The 18,352-nt window shown below is 34.1% G+C and overlaps 1 long non-coding RNA gene across 1 annotated transcript; it reads right to left on the bottom strand.

Moving 5' to 3' along the window:
* Nucleotides 1-13,342: 13,342 nt before the first annotated feature.
* LOC120116474 lies at nucleotides 13,343-13,546 on the bottom strand. The gene is made up of 2 exons (XR_005515550.1): nucleotides 13,479-13,546; nucleotides 13,343-13,392 (listed from the first exon to the last, which is right to left on the bottom strand). It is a non-coding gene; the product is annotated as an uncharacterized LOC120116474 (long non-coding RNA).
* Nucleotides 13,547-18,352: the final 4,806 nt, after the last annotated feature.

Genomic DNA, 18,352 nt, shown 5'->3' with positions numbered 1-18,352 from the left:
AATAATTACTAATAACTTTTATGATTTATTTCCAAATAAATCATTGAACTAATCCATTGTTCTACTATAGTCACCAAATTTTGAAACTTTACAATTTGATCACTAACCTGGTATTGAGGATGTTACATGAATAGTTCAGTCTCAGCACTATCTGCACCTGGCTCACGAAGAGGTTATTATAGTGGAGATGAATGTTCCTCTGTGATGCTAATATTTAGGTATAACAAGCTGGTAGTTGAATGTCTTCCCCTTGAACTTGACTGCTTCATGTCATACGAGTTTTGGACTAAGTGTTTTGTCACGGGTATCTCGATATTGAGGTTGAAAAAAATTGTAGTTGAATACCTCCCCTAGAACTTGAGGGCATCGTATCAAATGGGTACTGAATAGATTGTTGTGTCGATGGCATCCGGCATATTCAAGTCAAAGAAATTGGTAGATGAATACATTCCCCTTGAACTAGAAGTGACATTACCATACGGATTGTTCGTGGAGCCACCTCGATAGACATCGTAACAAGTTGTGGATGAATGCCTCACCATTAAACTTGATGAGATGGTACCATGATGTGGATTTCCCATTATGGCGTTAAAATTATTACACATTACTGTAGTTGGGTTGTCAACTTGACCATCTTGTTGAGCCAGCCCATAGTGGGAGTATAATAACATACCATGAATCGTACACTTCAACAAATGTCATATACATCTATGATTTCGCATCTGGATTTTGATTCTGAGAATCAACCATCATAACAACATCGTTATCATTGGAGAGTTCGAACGCTATATAAGTTAACGAAAATACTGTTGTTGGAAATCTGTACCGAAGTGAGGACATTCTTCTAGTAATTCCAACATGAACCTTCCTTGAAATTTTAGTGATCAGTTCCTCAAGAGCGATGTTTCTCTTGAAGGATGTTCTGATAGAATGATTTAATGCAAAGATAATGCTTGTTTCATCTTCTCTAATTTTTCCATAGTAAACAATAGTTGAAATACGCCTCATTTTTAGAGTTTGAAAGATTGAGAGTCTTATATCTGGAAAAATAATAGATTAAATAAACCTAATTAAATAAATAATATATGAACTTAAAAATAAACTAATGCTAAAACATTTAAAAAATTCAAAGTAAATTTAATAACACAATTTAACATTGTTGTCGTCTTGGCAAAATGTCTCGAGATTTGATATCTTCTTCCATTTTATACCCGCACAAAATAAAACAGACTCAATAGTACAAAAAATTTAATCCAATGATTAAATTTAAAATGGAAATAATATAATAAAAATTAATTTTGTCTTCTAATAACTACAACAAAATCTACTCAGCTTGACAAAGGAAAATTATAGAAGGAAAATATGAAATTAAATTTTGGTGTGGTTTTATGTTTATTAACTATGTTATTTATAGGGTAGGGGTGAGTGATTCATAGGGTTCGGGTAATGATAGAGTATCCAATAATTCAAGCAAATAATATAAGGCACAAATAGTGATCCGCACCTTCGCAGCGTGACAGAACCCTAGAAAGACACGGATGGTGAACCGCGCTTTACCCCTATATAGCGTCAGCTCGGATGAACCCCAAAAAGGCACGGATAATGTAACATCCCAATTATCTGGTCAGTGGTTAAAATGTAAGAATTTTAAACTCTGCGGTTAAATTATAATAAGTTGATAAATTCAAGGATTTATGATAAAATTTTTGTGTAGGGCTTGATGGAAGTTTTGATATATTGGAGAGGGCAATATGGTCTTTTCATGATAAAGGATAATTATCTCCTATATGTAGGGGTTAAACAAGTGGAGTGGTGGTTCTGAAAGCTTTTCCTTATTTCTTTCCTTCTTCTTCTTGTCGTACACCTCTCCATACAAAGGTAAGATTATGAAAGTTATAGTTTTCCTTTAATTTTTGGTTTAGTTATGGTAGTAAGGGTGTTGTATAAGCTTAAATAAAGTTTATATAGTATTAAAACAATTGGATGAGTATATTAGAGATGAATTTGTAAAATAGATTTTTAGATGAAATTTTGATATGGGGTAGTTTTTGAAGTTTTATTGACATATTTGACTTGTCAATGAGCTAATTAAAGGTTTAGGAGTATTAGAAATGATTAAGAGCTTGGTTGAAAATATGGTATGATTTTTAGATGTAAGTGTTTTACTGAGATTTTATATGTTTAGGAGTAGTAAATGTGTACCAGCTGGTTTGGAAGTTTAAGGGGAAGTTCAAAGGCTTAAGGTACGATGTATATGAGAGATTTAGGAGGTTGTTAGGGTTATTTTCGAAGTAAAAATGGCCATAATGGGCTTCGAGTATTGGTATCGTTAGAATAGTACCGATACTTCAAGGGATTAATATGTGTATTTTTAAGGGTAGTATCGATACCAGTTGAAGAGGGTATCGATACTGTATGGGTAGTATCGATACCAGGGGATGGCATCGATATCATTTTTTAAGATGCGATTCCATAATGCCAAATTGATATTGGTACCTTGAGGAGGTATCAATACCCTTGAAGGAAAGTTTCGGTACTGAGGGGTAGTACCGATACTTCTAGGCACGAAATGCAAAGTAAAAGTTTCTTGCATCACAAGTTATTTTGATTAGATATAAATTATTCGAAGAACGATATTGATTTTCGATTATTTTGTGCATTGATGGAACATAATCAACTTCATGTTAGCTCGACATAATAAGTATCAATTCGAAAGGGTTAAGGATTTGGACTAGACTTCAGTTAGGCAAAGGTGAGTGCAATTTCTTGGTTTTGTAACAGAATTAAGGAAGGCTTGCGATAAGCCAACCTCAGTGTTTTCGATCAAAACCTTTATAATTTCTTTATTGTTATATTGCAATGTTTTATTCAATTTGTATTATATGATCTATGTTTTATGATTATATGATTATGGAAATGTAAACTTTGAACAAGTGAATGTGAAAAGACTCTATGAGATAGATACTATGTGAATAAGAAACACTTCGAATAATGATTGAACATAATTATGTGATAAATAGCCCAAAGTATATGTATGAGGATTAGAGGTATAGTTGGCATGCCAAGAGTCAAGGGTTTTATGTGGTCCTTCAGGACCATTATATGGCTCTTTGGGATAAATATGTGGCACTTCAGTGCAAACCTATGTGGCACTTCGGTGCAAACCTATGTGACACTATAACCTATGTGACACTTCGGTGTAACCTATGTGGTCATTCGGGACAATTATGTGGCACTTCGGTGCAAATTACGAGCTGTGGTGATAACATTAGTACACAACCTCAGTGTATTCAAATACCTAGCATTCTCAGTAGTATACCTTGGGCATTTAGAACAAAGATATACAAAGTGAAACTATTTATAAGTATACTTTTGATATGGAAAATAATTAGAGTTCTTTGTAAAATGTTTTGAATAAAATAAATAAGATCTTGTTTACTAAGTTAGCATTATTAGTATTTGTCTCACTAAGTCATCGACTTAGCGTGTGATTTTCTCACGAGTAAGTTTGAAGAAAGTAGAAGAGTGAAGTTTTGTGTGGATAGCATACACCTTTGAAGATCAGATCAGCATAAATTAAATGTAGATATTTCGTAAAAATGTAACTGTTGGCATGTATTATACGTTTAATTTGGAAATGCTCTGATATATTTTGTATTTTTCTATATTATCAAATTTTTATGTAAACATGAATGCAAAATGAGTTCCTTATTTAAATTAAGGTTTATACATTTTTATTTCGATCAATAAATTTAAATTTGTTCTTATTTATTATTCGTATATGTTTTGAAAAGTTAATGTGACACCTCGGATTCGTATCCGGATCGGATACGGGTTAGGGTGTTACATTTAATGGTATCATAGCTATGGTTGAAATAAAGTCTTTTTGAACTGATAAGGTGATCAATATGTTATCCTTGCTAATACCTTTAGTGAATTGATCTTAATAACTGTTGAACTTTGAAGGCTCCCGAAGTGATACGGGAGATATGATGGAGGAGAGTAGTAACTCACCTGCCCCAAACAGGCATGGTGAGGAGCAGGCACCATAGAGAGTGCCTGTACAAGATCAGATGACCTTCTTCCAAACGTTGTCCTGACGCGTTTCTAATTGTCTGCACCCTCAATTCTTAAGATGAATGTTCTTAAGGAGTTGAGAAGCCTTAGAGCACCATAATTTTAGGGAGAATCTAAGGAAAGTCCAGTTGTTACCGATATGTGGCTTCATGACTTGAAGTTATGCTAGAGAATATCCATTGTTCTAAAATGCAGAAATTGGATGGTGTAGTTTCGTTAATAAGAGGTCAAACTAAAATTTGGTGGTCGAATGTGATGATGAGAGTTTCAAGGGATCAGGTGACTTGGTCATTCTTTCTGGAGGAGTTTAAGAATAAGTATATAGGGGATCCGTTCATCAGGCAGATGAAACAAGAAATTATAAGTTTAAAATAAGAAAATCGCACGATGTATTAGTTCGAGTACGAATTCAACAAGTTGAGTCGTTTTGCTGCAGAGTTGGTCCCTACAGATAAGGACTCTTGTGATTGGTTTATGGATGGTTTACTCCCCAGATTGAAATGTTATTATTGGAACTCAACCTTTTTTCCTTCCAATAGGTAATGAACTGAGCTAAAGCTTTGGAGCGAGCTCAAAATAAAAGATTTGTGGAACAAAAGACGCAATGGAATAAGAGATTTGTTGTGTCGTCTAGTTCTTCTTAATCAAAGAAGAGTAGAGGTTCGAGTTCTTTACCTCAGACTAGAGCAGAATCCACAGCATCCTCCGGTAGAGGATCAAATCTGGGAAGAGTAAGACAAACTTATTCGGTGGAATCCATAGTGGACAAGCCGAAATTGTGCCAGCACTGTGGGAAAAATCATAGTGGAGTTTACAGAAGGATGTCTAGAGCTTGCTTTATGTGTTGAGAGGCAGGGTATTTTATTCGTGACGGAAGAGCCTGCCCAGACAGAAAGATTCACGGTTGTTCTTATGAGAGGAAGAGGTAGAGGTAGAGGAAGGAATCAATCTGAGTCGACCGCTCAACCTGAAGTATGCTCTACATCTCAGGTGTACAATTTGAATACCAATAAATATTGTGATGATCCTGAAATCATTGCAGGTACTTTTCAGATAGCTAGTAAATCTGTTTTAGTTTTGATTGATCCGGGATCGAATTATTCCTTTGTCAGTAATAAACTGGTTAAAGACTTAAATATTCCGTTAGAGCCTAATCTTAGTGAGGTGATTGTGATGAATCCATTATGAAATAGTGCTCGAGTGAGACATATATGTTGAGGGTGTCCTCTATTGATTCAGGGAATTGAATTCCTTGTTAATCTAATGGAATTACCCTTTGAAGAATTCAAGGTCATCCTAGTTATGGATTGGCGTTACCATTATCATGCCAATGTGGATTGACAACTTAAGCGAGTTCAATTAACAAGTCTTGAGGGATTGGATGTTAGTGTGGTCAGCAAAAGAATTAATCCCTTAGCTAATGTGATATCGTTGATGTCGGCTCGGAAGTTGATGCTGTAAGGATGCTAAGCGTATATTGCTAATATAATTGATACAAGAGTCAACGAAAATAAGCTTGAATATATTCTAATAGTCAGAGAGTTTCCAGAAGTATTTCCGGATGAATTACCTAGGTTACCTCCAGATAGGGAGGTTGAGTTTCAGATTTGAAGTAATGTCAGAATCAGAACCAAATTTAATGGCTCCTTATAGGATGACACCGAAGGAGTTAAAAGAGTTAAAAGCTCAGTTGTAGGAGCTTTTAGATAAAGGGTTTATTAGACCTAGTGTGTCACCTTGGGGTGCTCCAGTGTTATTCGTAAAGAAGAAAGATGGCTCGATGCGCCTTTGTATTGATTATTGTCAGCTTATCAATGTGACCATAAAAAACAAGTATCCTCTTCCAAGGATAGATGATTTATTTGATCAACTTAAGGGAGCTGCAGTATTTTCAAAGATTGATTTGTGTTCAGGGTATCATCAGCTGAAAATCCAAGAAAAAGATGTTCCAAAGACGACGTTTAGGACCCGATATGGTCATTACGAATTTGTAGTAATGACATTCAGACTAACTAATGCACTTGCAACGTTCATGTACTTGATGAATATAATTTTTCAACCGTATCTTGATCAGTTCGTGGTCTTCTTTACTGATGACATCTTGGTGTATTCAAGGTCTAAGGAGAAGCATGATATCCATCTTTGTGTGGTTCTTCAAACATTGCGAGACAAGAAAATTTATGCAAAGTTCTCAAACTGTGAGTTTTGGTTATCTGAAGTGGTATTTCTGGGATATGTGGTTTCTACCTTGGGTATTCGGGTAGATCCTCAAAAAGTTAAAGCTGTGTTAGAATGGGAGATTCCGAAGAATATGTCGAAAGTTTAAAGTTTCTTGGGTCTCACAGGTTATTATCGAAGATTTGTTAAAAACTTTTAGATGATATCTCTACCTTTAACCAAATTGTTAAGAAAAGATGTGTATTTTGAATGGAATCCTGATTGTCAAAAGACCTTTTAAGCATTGAAGAAAGTTCTGACGGAAGCTCCGGTGTTGGTGCAACCGGAATCAAACAAAGATTTCACGATTTTTAGTGATGCTTCCCATAATGGTTTGTGTTACTTTTTAATGCAAGATGGAAAGGTAGTGACTTATGCTTCAAGACAATTTAAGCCTCATGAAAAGAATTATTCGAAAAATGATCTGGAGTTAGCAGTTTTGGTCTTTGCATTGAAAATTTGGCGGCACTATTTATATGGTGAACGTTGCTACATCTTCACCGATCATAAGAGTTTGAAGTATTTATTGACGCAGAAGGAGTTCAATTTGAGGCAAAGAAGATGGATGGAGTTGTTGAAATATTATGATGCAATAATCAATTATTATCATGGGAAAGCCAACGTTGTAGCAGATGCTCTTAGTAGAAAGGCTTTTACCGCTTAGCATAGTTTGGATGCTCGAATTGTGCTAAAGGAAAATGGTGCATTGATGGCTGAGTTAATGTTGAAGCCATTATTATTAGAGCCGATTAAGGAATTACAAAAGAAATATGATTAGTGTTTAACTTGGTTCGAACGAGGATAGAAATGTGAACTCAAAGACTTCGAAGTTAAGTCGGATGGGCGTTTATATTTCAAAAATCAGGTGTGCGTTCCTTATGATGACGAGTTGAAAAGAGATATATTGTATGAAGAACATTGTAGTCCTTAAATGATGCACCCAGAAGGAAACAAGATGTATCAAGATTTGAAAGACTAGGCATGAAAAGAGACATTACAGAATTTGTAGTAAAGTGCTTAAATTGCCAACAAGTGAAAACTGAACATCAAATGCCTTCGAGATTATTGCAACCCATCTCAATTCCTCAGTGGAAATGGGAAAACATTACGATGGATTTTGTAACAGGTTTGCCCTTATCACCGGGGAAAAAGGATTTGATTTGGGTAATTATGGATCACCTTACAAAGACTACGCATTTTATCCATGTACGAACGGATTTCTCTATGGAGAAACATACGGAATTGTATATCAAGGAGATAGTGCGACTGCATGGTATTCCAATCTCAATAGTTTCTGATAGAGATATCAGATTTACTTTGAGATTTTGGAAGTATTTGTAAGGATCTTTGGGTACTCGATTGAATTTTAGCACTGCTTTTCATCCTCAGACTGATGGTCAATCAGAGCAAACAATTCATATTCTTGAAGATATGTTGAGAGCATGTGTAATTGATTTTGTTGGATTATGGGAAAAGTATTTATCGCTTGTTGAATTTGTTTATAATAATAGCTACCAATCTAACATCAAGATGGCACTATATGAAGGATTGTATGGAAGGAAGTATAGAATACCACTCAATTGGTATGAATTAAGAGATTGGGAAGTTCATAGTCTGAATTTGATTAAAAAAATGGAAGAAAAGGTTTAGGTGATTCAGCACAATTTGAAAGCGGCCTCAGACAGATAAAAGGCATACGCCGATTTAAAAAGAAAATAAATTGAATTTCAAGTAGGTGATAAGGTATTTTTGAAAGTATCACCTTGGAAGAAAGTGCTTCACTTTGGGTGTAAAGGAAAACTGAGTCCTAGGTTCATTGGACCTTATGAAGTTCTGAAGAAAGTTGGACATGTGGTATATCAGTTAGCGTTTTCACCAAAGATGAAAAAGATCCACAATTTATTCTATGTGTCTATGCTTAGGCGATATCGATCAGATCCTGCACAAATCATTACTCCAGATGAAATAAAAGTTCAATCTGATTTAACATATGAGGAAGAACATGTTCAGATTTTATCTTTTGAGAGCAAGCAGTTGAGGAATAAGACGATTCCACTAGTTAAGGTTATTTGGAGGAACCATAAAGTAGAAGAAGCTACGTAGGATAGTGAAGAAGATATGAGGAAGAAATATCCCCACCTTTTTGTGCAATGAAAATTCGAGGATGAATTTTCTTAAGGAGGAGATTTGTAACATCCTAATTATCTGGTCAATGGTTAAAATGTAAGAATTTAAAACTCGGTGGTTAAATTATAATAAGTTGATAAATTCAAGGATTTATGATGGAATTTCTGTATAGGGATTTATAGAAATTTTGATATATTGGAGAGGGAATTATGGTCTTTTCATGATAAAGGATAATTATTTGCTATATGTAGGGGTTAAACACGTGGAGTGGAGATTCTGAAAGCTTTTCCTTCTTTCTTTCCTTCTTTCTTTCCTTCTTTCTTTCCTTCTTTCTTTCATTCTTTCTTTCCTTCTTCTTCTTACCGTGCACCTCTCCATACAAAGGTAAGATTTTGAAAGTTATAGTTTTCCTTTCATTTTTGGTTTTGTTATGGAAGTTGGGGTGTTGTATAAGCTTAAGGAAAGCTTATATAGTATTAAAACAACAAGATGCGTCTATTAGAGATAAATTTTTAAAATGGGGTTTTAGATGAAATTTTGATATGGAGTAGTTTTTGAAGTTTTGTTGAGATATTTGACTTGTCAATGAGCTAATTAAAGGTTTAGGAGTATTATAAATGATTAAGAGCTTGGTTGAAAACATGGTATGATTTTTAGATGTAAGTGTTTTATTGAGATTTTGTATGTTTAGGAGTAGTAAATGTGTACCAATTGGTTTGGAAGTATAAGGGGGATTTCAAAGGCTTAAAGTATGATGTATATGATAGATTTAGGAGGTTGTTGGGGTTATTTTTGAAGTAAAAATGGTCATTATGGGCTTTGGGTATCGGTACCGTTAGAATAGTACTGATACTTCAAGGGATTAATATGTGTATTTTTAAGGGTAGTATCGATACCAGTTGAAGAGGGTATCGATATTGTGTGGGTAGTATCGATACCAGGGGGATGGTATCGATACCATTTTTTAAGATGCGATTACAAAATGCCAAATTGGTATCGGTACCTCGAGGAGGTATCGATACCCTTAAAGGAAAGTATCGGTACTGGAGGGGTAGTACTGATACTTCTAGGCATGAAATGGAAAGTAAGAGTTTCTTGTATCACAAGTTATTTTGATTGGATATAAATGATTCGAAGAACGATATTGCTTTTTTGATTGTTTTGTATAGTGATTGAACGTAATCAACTTCCTATCAGCACGACATATTAGGTATCGATTCGAAAGGGTTAAGGATTTAGACTAGACTTCAGTGAGGCAAAGGTGAGTGCAATTTCTCGGTTTTGTAACAGAATTAAGGAAGGCTTGCGATAAGCCAACCTCAGTGTTTTTGATCGAAAACTTTATAATTTCTTTATTGTTATATTGCAATGTTTTATTCAATTTGTATTATATGATCTATGTTTTATGATTATATGATTATGGAAATGTGAACTTTGAACAAGTGAATATGAAAAGACTCTATGAGAGAGATACTATATGAGTAAGAAACACTTCGAATAATGATTGAACATAATTATGTGATTAATAGCCCAAAGTATATGTACGAGGATTATAGGTATAGTTGTAATGCCAAGAGTCGAGGGTTTTATGTGGTCATTCGGGACAATAATGTGGTCATTTGGGATAAATATGTGGCACTTAGGTGCAAACCTGTGTGGCACTTGGGTGCAACATATGTGGTCATTCGGGATAATTATATGGCACTTCGGTGCAAATTACGAGCTGTGGTGATAACATTAGTGCAAAACCTCAATGTACTCAAATACCTAGTGTTCTCAGTAGTATACATTGGGCATTTGGAACAAAGATATACAAAGTTAAACTATTCATAATTATACTTTTGATATGGAAAATAATGTGAGTTCTTTATAAAACGTTTTAAATAAAACAAATAAGATATTGTTTACTAAGTTAGCACTATTAGTATTTGCCTCACTAAGTCATCGACTTAGCGTGTGATTTTCTCATGTGTAGGTTTGGAGAAAGCAGAATAGTGAAGTTTGGCGTGGATAGCGTACACCTTTGAAGATCATATCAGAATAAATTAAATGTAGTTGTTTTGTAATATTGTAACTGTTGGCATATATTATGCGTTTAATTTATAAATGCTCTGATCTATTTTGTAAACTCATATATTTTGTATTTTTGTATATTATCAAAGTTTTATGTAAACAGGAATGCGAAATAAGTTCCTTATTTAAATTAAGGTTTATACCTTTTTATGTCGATCAATAAATTTAAATTTGTTCTTATTTATTATTTGCATATGTTTTGAAAAATCAATGTGACACTTCAGATTCATATCCGGGTTGGATACGGGTCAGGGGTGTTACAGATGATGATTCGCGCCTTTTTGTCACACTCTCACAAAGTGTGTTAGATCGGTAAAATTAGGATGATCAGTGCCTGACAGGTAATAATTCAATGGTTGAGTTATTTTTGAGTAACAATTAGTTGAATAAAATAAAATTATCTTTAGTGACCAAAATATAAAAAAATAATCTAATAACCAAATTATAAACATTTATTAGTTGAGTAACTCAATATATTATTTATCCTAAAAATGATCAATTCTTAATTGATTTTTTATCATTCTAGTGTGATTTCATTATAAGTGATAAAATAGGTTTTTAATACTTTTAATCATTTAATAGTGAATGTTTAAATATCTCGTAGTTATTGATGTTCGAATCTAAAACCTATAAAAATAGTAATAATCTTCTCTTTAATCACTATAGTGGCTTGATTCTTACCGTGGATGTTGTGATTATACAAATCAAATTAAAAGCTAAGTGTAGTGAGTTAGATGGAAACTCAAAATAAAACAAAATATTCACGTAGGAGCGTGTAAGCCATTGATATGTGCGAGAATTATAGAGTGCGGTGGGATCCACCTAGGTCTTTATTCATTGATTTCAAGAAGAATTTCATACTCCTACTTATTTTATAAAATGTAAAAATATATAGCGGAACAATAATAATTATTAAAGTAGAACAAAAAATGATTAATTAACACACCAACTGCTCTCACTAAAAAAAATATCCATTTTAAGGTAAACTATATCCTATTTTAATACCTAAACATTCAATTTTAAAAAAAAATTATATTTATGTTTAGTTTTATTTCATTTTAGTATATTGTTATTAAAAACTTAACGCATTTAGTACCTAAACTGTTAGTTTTAGTCCATTTAGTACCTAAACTTACAAAATTTTCAAAACATAACGTTAAATTTTGAACGGATACTAACATTAAGCAAAAACTAAATTTTAGGTATAATTTAAAAAAATTAAAAGTTTATGCACTAAAACATACCAAAACTAACAATTTATGTATTAAATATATAATTTACCCTTGATTTTATGTTTCTCATTGGTTAGCAGTAGGGGAGTGCAAATTTAGATATCTAAAATTTTGGATAACTAAAATAGATATTCAAATCTGATCCGAAAAATCGAATACCCATATTTTCGGATTGAATATCCGATCCAAATATATCCCTTATTTTATTTAGAATTTATTTTTTTTTAAATAATGAGATTTGATAGTATCTTCGAAAAAATCATTTAATAAAAACAATTTCATTAAATTAATACGTAAATTTGTTAACTAATTAATATATACAATATAATATCAATTGAATAATCACGAATAAATAATCAAACATATTGGATCTTTGGGTCATGTGTTTAAAAATTAAATTGGATTGATCTATTCAATTAGTTGAATTAAGAATTAGTTGATTTGAAGGTTTAATTATATAATTTTAATAAAAATAATAAAAACCATAAATAAATCTATATTGTTTTACTAATTTTAGATTTTTAAGATAAAATCGATATTTTTCATAATATTGATTCCTTCTATTTTTAAAAAGAAAAATATAATTTAATCGATTTTTCAAAATGAAGATGAATTGTAGCGTACAATAATTATGTTGGTTAATTGATTCTCCACTAAATCATAAGCTAAAAGTTGTACTAAAATTGAATTTCCTTGGGCTTTGGTGCTTTCCTTGTAGGCCTGTGTGGTGGCAAATGGGGCTGGTTGGTATTGCCATCTGTTGTTGTAGCTGCTCCCATTGATGGCTTCTCCATGCAATCAGCACACAGTCAAATTCTCTCTCTTTCTTAATTGTTTTCAAATAAAGCCGAGACCTTTGTTATGTGAGAACCAGAGCTTGACTTGACTGCCTTATTTATGTTTGATTTTGAAAATTAAAGAGCTTTTCCACGATTGGGTATTCCATTTTAGTTAAACAGACATGGAGAGACCAGTTGGTTTTCAAAATTAAATCTCGGATTTGCCATTATTAGTCGTCATAAAAGCTTTTGATGCTCATTCCTAAGCTACAAGAATTACACAAACTCCACAATCCTCAACAACAAAAAACATAGGGGACACAATGATAGCTTATATACATAACTCGGATCCCATCTAAAGCTAAAATGAGGCCGAAACTCGAATCCAAAATGATCACAAGAAACCCATATCTCAAGCCCGAAGAAACACTGTTGGGCAGCGACGAAATTGCTAATGACTTCCATCGCCAGCTGATGAGCAGTCTTTTCTGCAGGTTTGCAAGCTCTTTCATGCCTTCGTATGTCTCTTTATCAGAGAAAGGCACCTTGCCGCCGATTGCACTGGGCCTTCCCATTTGTCCACCAGCTCCTGAAGTTTTTCAAATCCCTGAGGAAGAGATCTTCATGCTCATCAGTTTCCTAGTCCATGAATTTCATTTGACCGTAGAGGATGTTTCAAAAGGAGGAGGATAACGACGATTAACAAGCAAAGAGAATAACAATACTACCATGCAAGTTGTGAAGTCGCCGAATGATTCTTTGGGTCGTCTTTTTCGTTTCCGATAGTAGAACAAGGGCTCAAAAACTTTTTCAAGATCCTGAACTTTGATTTTGTTCATAAAAGTCCTTGCTGATTGAGTTTGATTAGGTGTTCCTCCAAGCCAAATCTGATTTTAACAAAAAAGAAGAAAATTATCAAGTTGTCCTACTAATTATTACCACATAAAGGTATCATGTCAGATAATCAAACTACCTGATAGCTGTTCGGGCCATCACCAACCAGTCCAAGCTCAGCCATGTATGGTCTAGCGTGTCACAGCCCGAAAATTATGGATTTATATTAATAACTTTAACTATTCTTTAGAGGGACTAATTTATGAGAATTCGAGAACTTAGGAACTATTTCTTAAGATTCCAATCAATTCAAGGACATGAATCATGAATTGCCATTTTCCTTTGGTTCAAAAATAAAATAATATGTGTGGTTGTGAATTTTGAACCCACCCCTCGAGAACCTTCTCTTTGGACCTTTACCATTTTAGCTATGCTACTGTAGATGATGGTATCTAACGAATAATTTATTTTAAATTGATTTAGGGGATTCTAAAAATGATATTCTTTGGTGCATCTAGTTTTACCTTTTTCCGTATGAAACTCAGCTTTCTAGGGCACTCATTTCTCTCCCTAACTCATCACTGTAATTGTTCTCAAACAGAGCATTGTCCCACGCCGAACAAAACCTGATCACTCTCGCGTCTGGTGGCCCCGCCATTTGCCGTGGAGATCTCATTGAACGTTCGCCAAAAAACTAAAGTTCTCCCTCGAGTTCTGTCGATTTCTCGCCGATCCCGAGCTTCGTTCGTCTCACCGCCACCGCCACCACCACTACCTGGTTCCCTACTATGTTCCAACCAAAACCCAGACGAGTCTTCTTCCCACCGACACGACCTCCATCGTCTATTGTTGAGGATATTCGTGATTCTCTTGACCGTTTGACTGCTCGACCCATTTCTTCTCAATCCGTCCAACCGCGTGAGTCATGACTACTAGGTCGTGTACTGCTTTTGATCGTAGCGATACCGGTGTTCAGTAGATTTCTCAGACCAACCCTTTTTGCGAGATTTGTTCCTTGTGTGCTATATATTTGTTTTTAAATATCTATCTGAATTACCATGTGCACATGAATGTTTTATATGATTTGAAACATGACCGATTTAAATGACTAAAAAAACTGATTCTGGTTTATTGATTTCTTAAATCCATGATATTTGTTTTATTGATTTTAAATTCTGGTTTCACTAATACATGTTCTTTGGTTATGTTTACTAAAAATATTTTTGGCCTCTAATTTCATGATTTACTAATATTGTCTGAAATTGTTTTTAATGGAAACTTATGGGATGTACTCTGGAAGCTCTGCAGGTTCAGCTTCGATCAAGCAATGAGATTAGTGGAAGACCTTATGGACCCTATGACACTCTCATAGGGTGTGCATTGGTTAAGTCCTTATAGATCTGAGGGCACTCCCCTCAGGTGGATCCTATGCTTCGGCTAGGATAAGTCCTTATAGACCCAATGTACTCCCTTAGGTTGACTCCTAGATCCTATGGGCCTAGGGTAAGTCCTTATGGATGTAATTATGAGGAACTGCATTTAGTGTAAGGTTGGATGGTAACTCTGTGATTTTACTGAAAACTATATTGCTACTTTCATACTATGAAACTGAACTGATTTTAAAATTATAATATGTTTTTTAGCACCGTTGGAACACACTGAGCTCCATAGCCCACTTCTTCATCTTTTTCCTTTCAAATAATTTTGGATATGAACCCCAAACCCAACACTTGGAGGATCGACTCATTTCGTACAATATATTTTGTTATAATATTCTAATATTCCAAACTACCTTTATTTTGATGGCATGCGCCTATTATTTTGATATACTAGTTTTATGACCTATTTTATATCACCTTTAATGTATAGATTATCTTGTCAATGGTTATTGATATTTTGTTTCACTTGTGATATTTCATGTGTTATATTACTCGAGTTAAGTTTTACTATTATAACTATGTTTTTAAAGAGGTTTTGATTTTTAAAGTGTTGAACTTGTTTTGGAAATTTCTATTGTAATCCTCTAGATCTGGTCGTATCGTATAGGTTGGGTCTACGGGGTTACAATTTGTGGTATCAGAGTTTTTGGTTTTAAACCTCGGACTGTAGATAGTTCCACAATAAAAATACAGTTTTGAAATGTTTTACAAAATAAGTACTGAAGGCCATGTCACCAAGTTTTTACAAGTTTATTGTGTACGAGACTCCAAGTTCCAAATCTAACCCTAAGTTTTATCTTATGTAGTTTATCTAAAGACTACCCCGAGATGAGTACTAAACGAGGTCGACGATCTACTCGTGCGCGAGGTTGACCTATTAAATTTTTCGATTCAACGGTTGACCCATTACTTCGACATGACCTTCTTGCCCCTAGTGATTCTTCGATCCCGAGAGATTCGTTACCTGCCCCTGGTATAGGTTTGACTACCCCGATTGATGAGCATCAACTTCTAGGACCGAGCCTATTAGTGTTGTTATGGATGAGAATCTCGGTAGCCAATTTTTCCAACTGATTCAGGGTGCAGTTAGAGCAGCAGGCGTTACCACCCGAGGTTCCTAATTCTCATACCCTTATTACGAATAAAGTTAGGACCTTTGCAGACCCTACTGGTAGAACTCTAACTGAGGCCAAGGATTGGCTTTGCGATACCGAGAGACATATGGATCAGCTAGGTTTAGATCCATAGAGGAGATATTTGAGAGTTATATCTGTAACACCCCCAACCCGTACCCGACCCGAATACGAGTCTGAGGTGTCACATTGACTTTTCAAACTTTGACTCTTGACAAAATTCAAGGAAAATTTAAAACTTTCATTAAAATAAAGGTAATTTATTTACATAAATTGACCAAAATCAATCAGAGCATTCATAACTGACACTTTTCTTACATGCCAACACATTATACACAATAAAATACATACTTTATCAGTTACTTCTAATCTGATCTATTAGCAGTGTCGCTTTTCTTGCCACTCCTATTTCTATTCTTCCCGATTCTTGGTACCTTCGTGTAAATCACTTACACGCTAAGTCACAGACTTAGTGAGGTATAACATAAATATATGTATATACATGTATAACAATGAATTCATGAACATGCCTTCTTACCATTGATCATGACATTTCAACTTGCATGTATCTATTACACTATAACATATATGATGATAACATGCACATACATAAAACTTGTATTCTTATGCTAGTTTCACTTTAATTTATCTTTGGATCACCATATATGATATTTAGAATAGAAGGTACACGAGTACACTGAGGTTATGCACAATGTTGTCATCACAGCTCGACTAAAAACCCACTAGGGGCACTGAATATTTGTCTCAAAGGACCACTATGTCCTGAAGGACTACTGATAATCCTTCGACTCATGGCATGCCAATTATACCTACAACTCTCACATTAAGTAACATGGGCTTAATTATAATACAATTCTTATTTTCATATCTCTTCTATCACTTTTCACATAAACACATAATTTACTTCATATGAGTACACATGATCATTTTCATTATTTCTCATACCTGAATGGATTCTCATATAATTGAATTCATTCAAATAAGTTCATAGTAAACAATGAATAAATTATGCATGAAAGCACTATAGCATTAATACATATATAAATATGCATGTAAATGAATGTGAAATCATAAGTTTAACTATAAGATATAGACTCATCGCAAGTCTTATCTCAATACAATTTCATATGAGATATGCACTCACCTTAGCCTTGCTTTGACTAGATTCTAATCCTTAATTTGTTCCGGAACAAGATTATGTTATATAGCTACATAGTAATACATTGGTACATATCAGTATACTAATTGATTTATTCTAAACTATCACTTCTTAGGCTAAAAAGAAAGTTATTTTCATCTTTTAATGAAGGTATGCATCGATGCACTACACGTGTATCGATACATCCCTTAACGTGTGCATCGATGCACTCCTCCTGCATCGATTCACTAATTGCATTCGATGTTCATTTATTTGAGAATGCATCAGTACACATTGAATGTGTATCGATGCACACAACCCATAAATGTTATTTTGAGCACGAAAATCCCTTCATAATCCTCTCAACACTTCCTATTTCACCTCTTTTTATGTCTCTAACTTGCATACACCTACTTAAACTAATTATTATCCAATCAATACCTCTAAAACATAAAAATCCAATCATCCATATAAAATTCAAGAATCTCACTCAAATTCCAACATGTTCTAAATCTATGTCTAACACTTCATATCCCTCAATCAAGTTGGTGACAGATCAAATTCAACTTCCAATTCTCATTATGAACTTTATTTCAAAATTTCATTCAAGAACTCTTTACCTTTAATTCTTCCTACACTCTTCATCTTGTTGTTTTAAAGCAACTTAAGCTTTCCTTAAGCTTAATTAGCATCTAATGATCAGAACAAAACTTAAATTTCAACAAACAATTAGCTCATGAGAAACCTCACCTTTGTTTTAACCTCTTCACGTGTGGAGAAAGAAGAGAATAAGAGAACTCTGGAACCTTGTGTTTTTGCTTCAATCTCTTCTACGTGTAGCTAATATATATCTCTTTTTTAATTATTTTCCATGCAAATGACTATTCTATCCTTCAATTTCATCTTGCTTGTAATTTAACCCTATACCCAATTACAATACTATTCAATTATTCTGCTTTAGTCACCAAATTCTGAAGTTTTACAATTTAGTCACTAACCCGATATTGAGGTTGTTAGAAATCTCCCCCTTAAGAAAATTTATCCTCGAATTTTCATTACGTAAAGAGATGGGGTATTGAATCCTCATGTCTTCTTCACGCTCCCATGTTGCTTCTTCTACCTTATGATTCCTCCACAAGACTTTAACCAATGGAATAGTCTTATTCCTTAATTGTTTAATCTCACGAGCTAAGATTTGAACCAGTTCTTCCTCATACGTTAAATCCGGTTGAACCTCAATTTCTTCTGGAGTCACAATGTGGGAAGGATCAGATCGATACTT

The sequence above is a fragment of the Hibiscus syriacus genome, unplaced genomic scaffold (assembly GCF_006381635.1).
Source record: "Hibiscus syriacus cultivar Baekdansim isolate YM2019G1 unplaced genomic scaffold, ASM638163v2 tig00110299_pilon, whole genome shotgun sequence".
In the NCBI taxonomy this organism is placed as follows: domain Eukaryota; kingdom Viridiplantae; phylum Streptophyta; class Magnoliopsida; order Malvales; family Malvaceae; genus Hibiscus; species Hibiscus syriacus.
The sequence above is the reverse complement of the archived record's forward strand: the minus strand, read 5'-3'. Positions and strand labels throughout refer to the sequence as shown.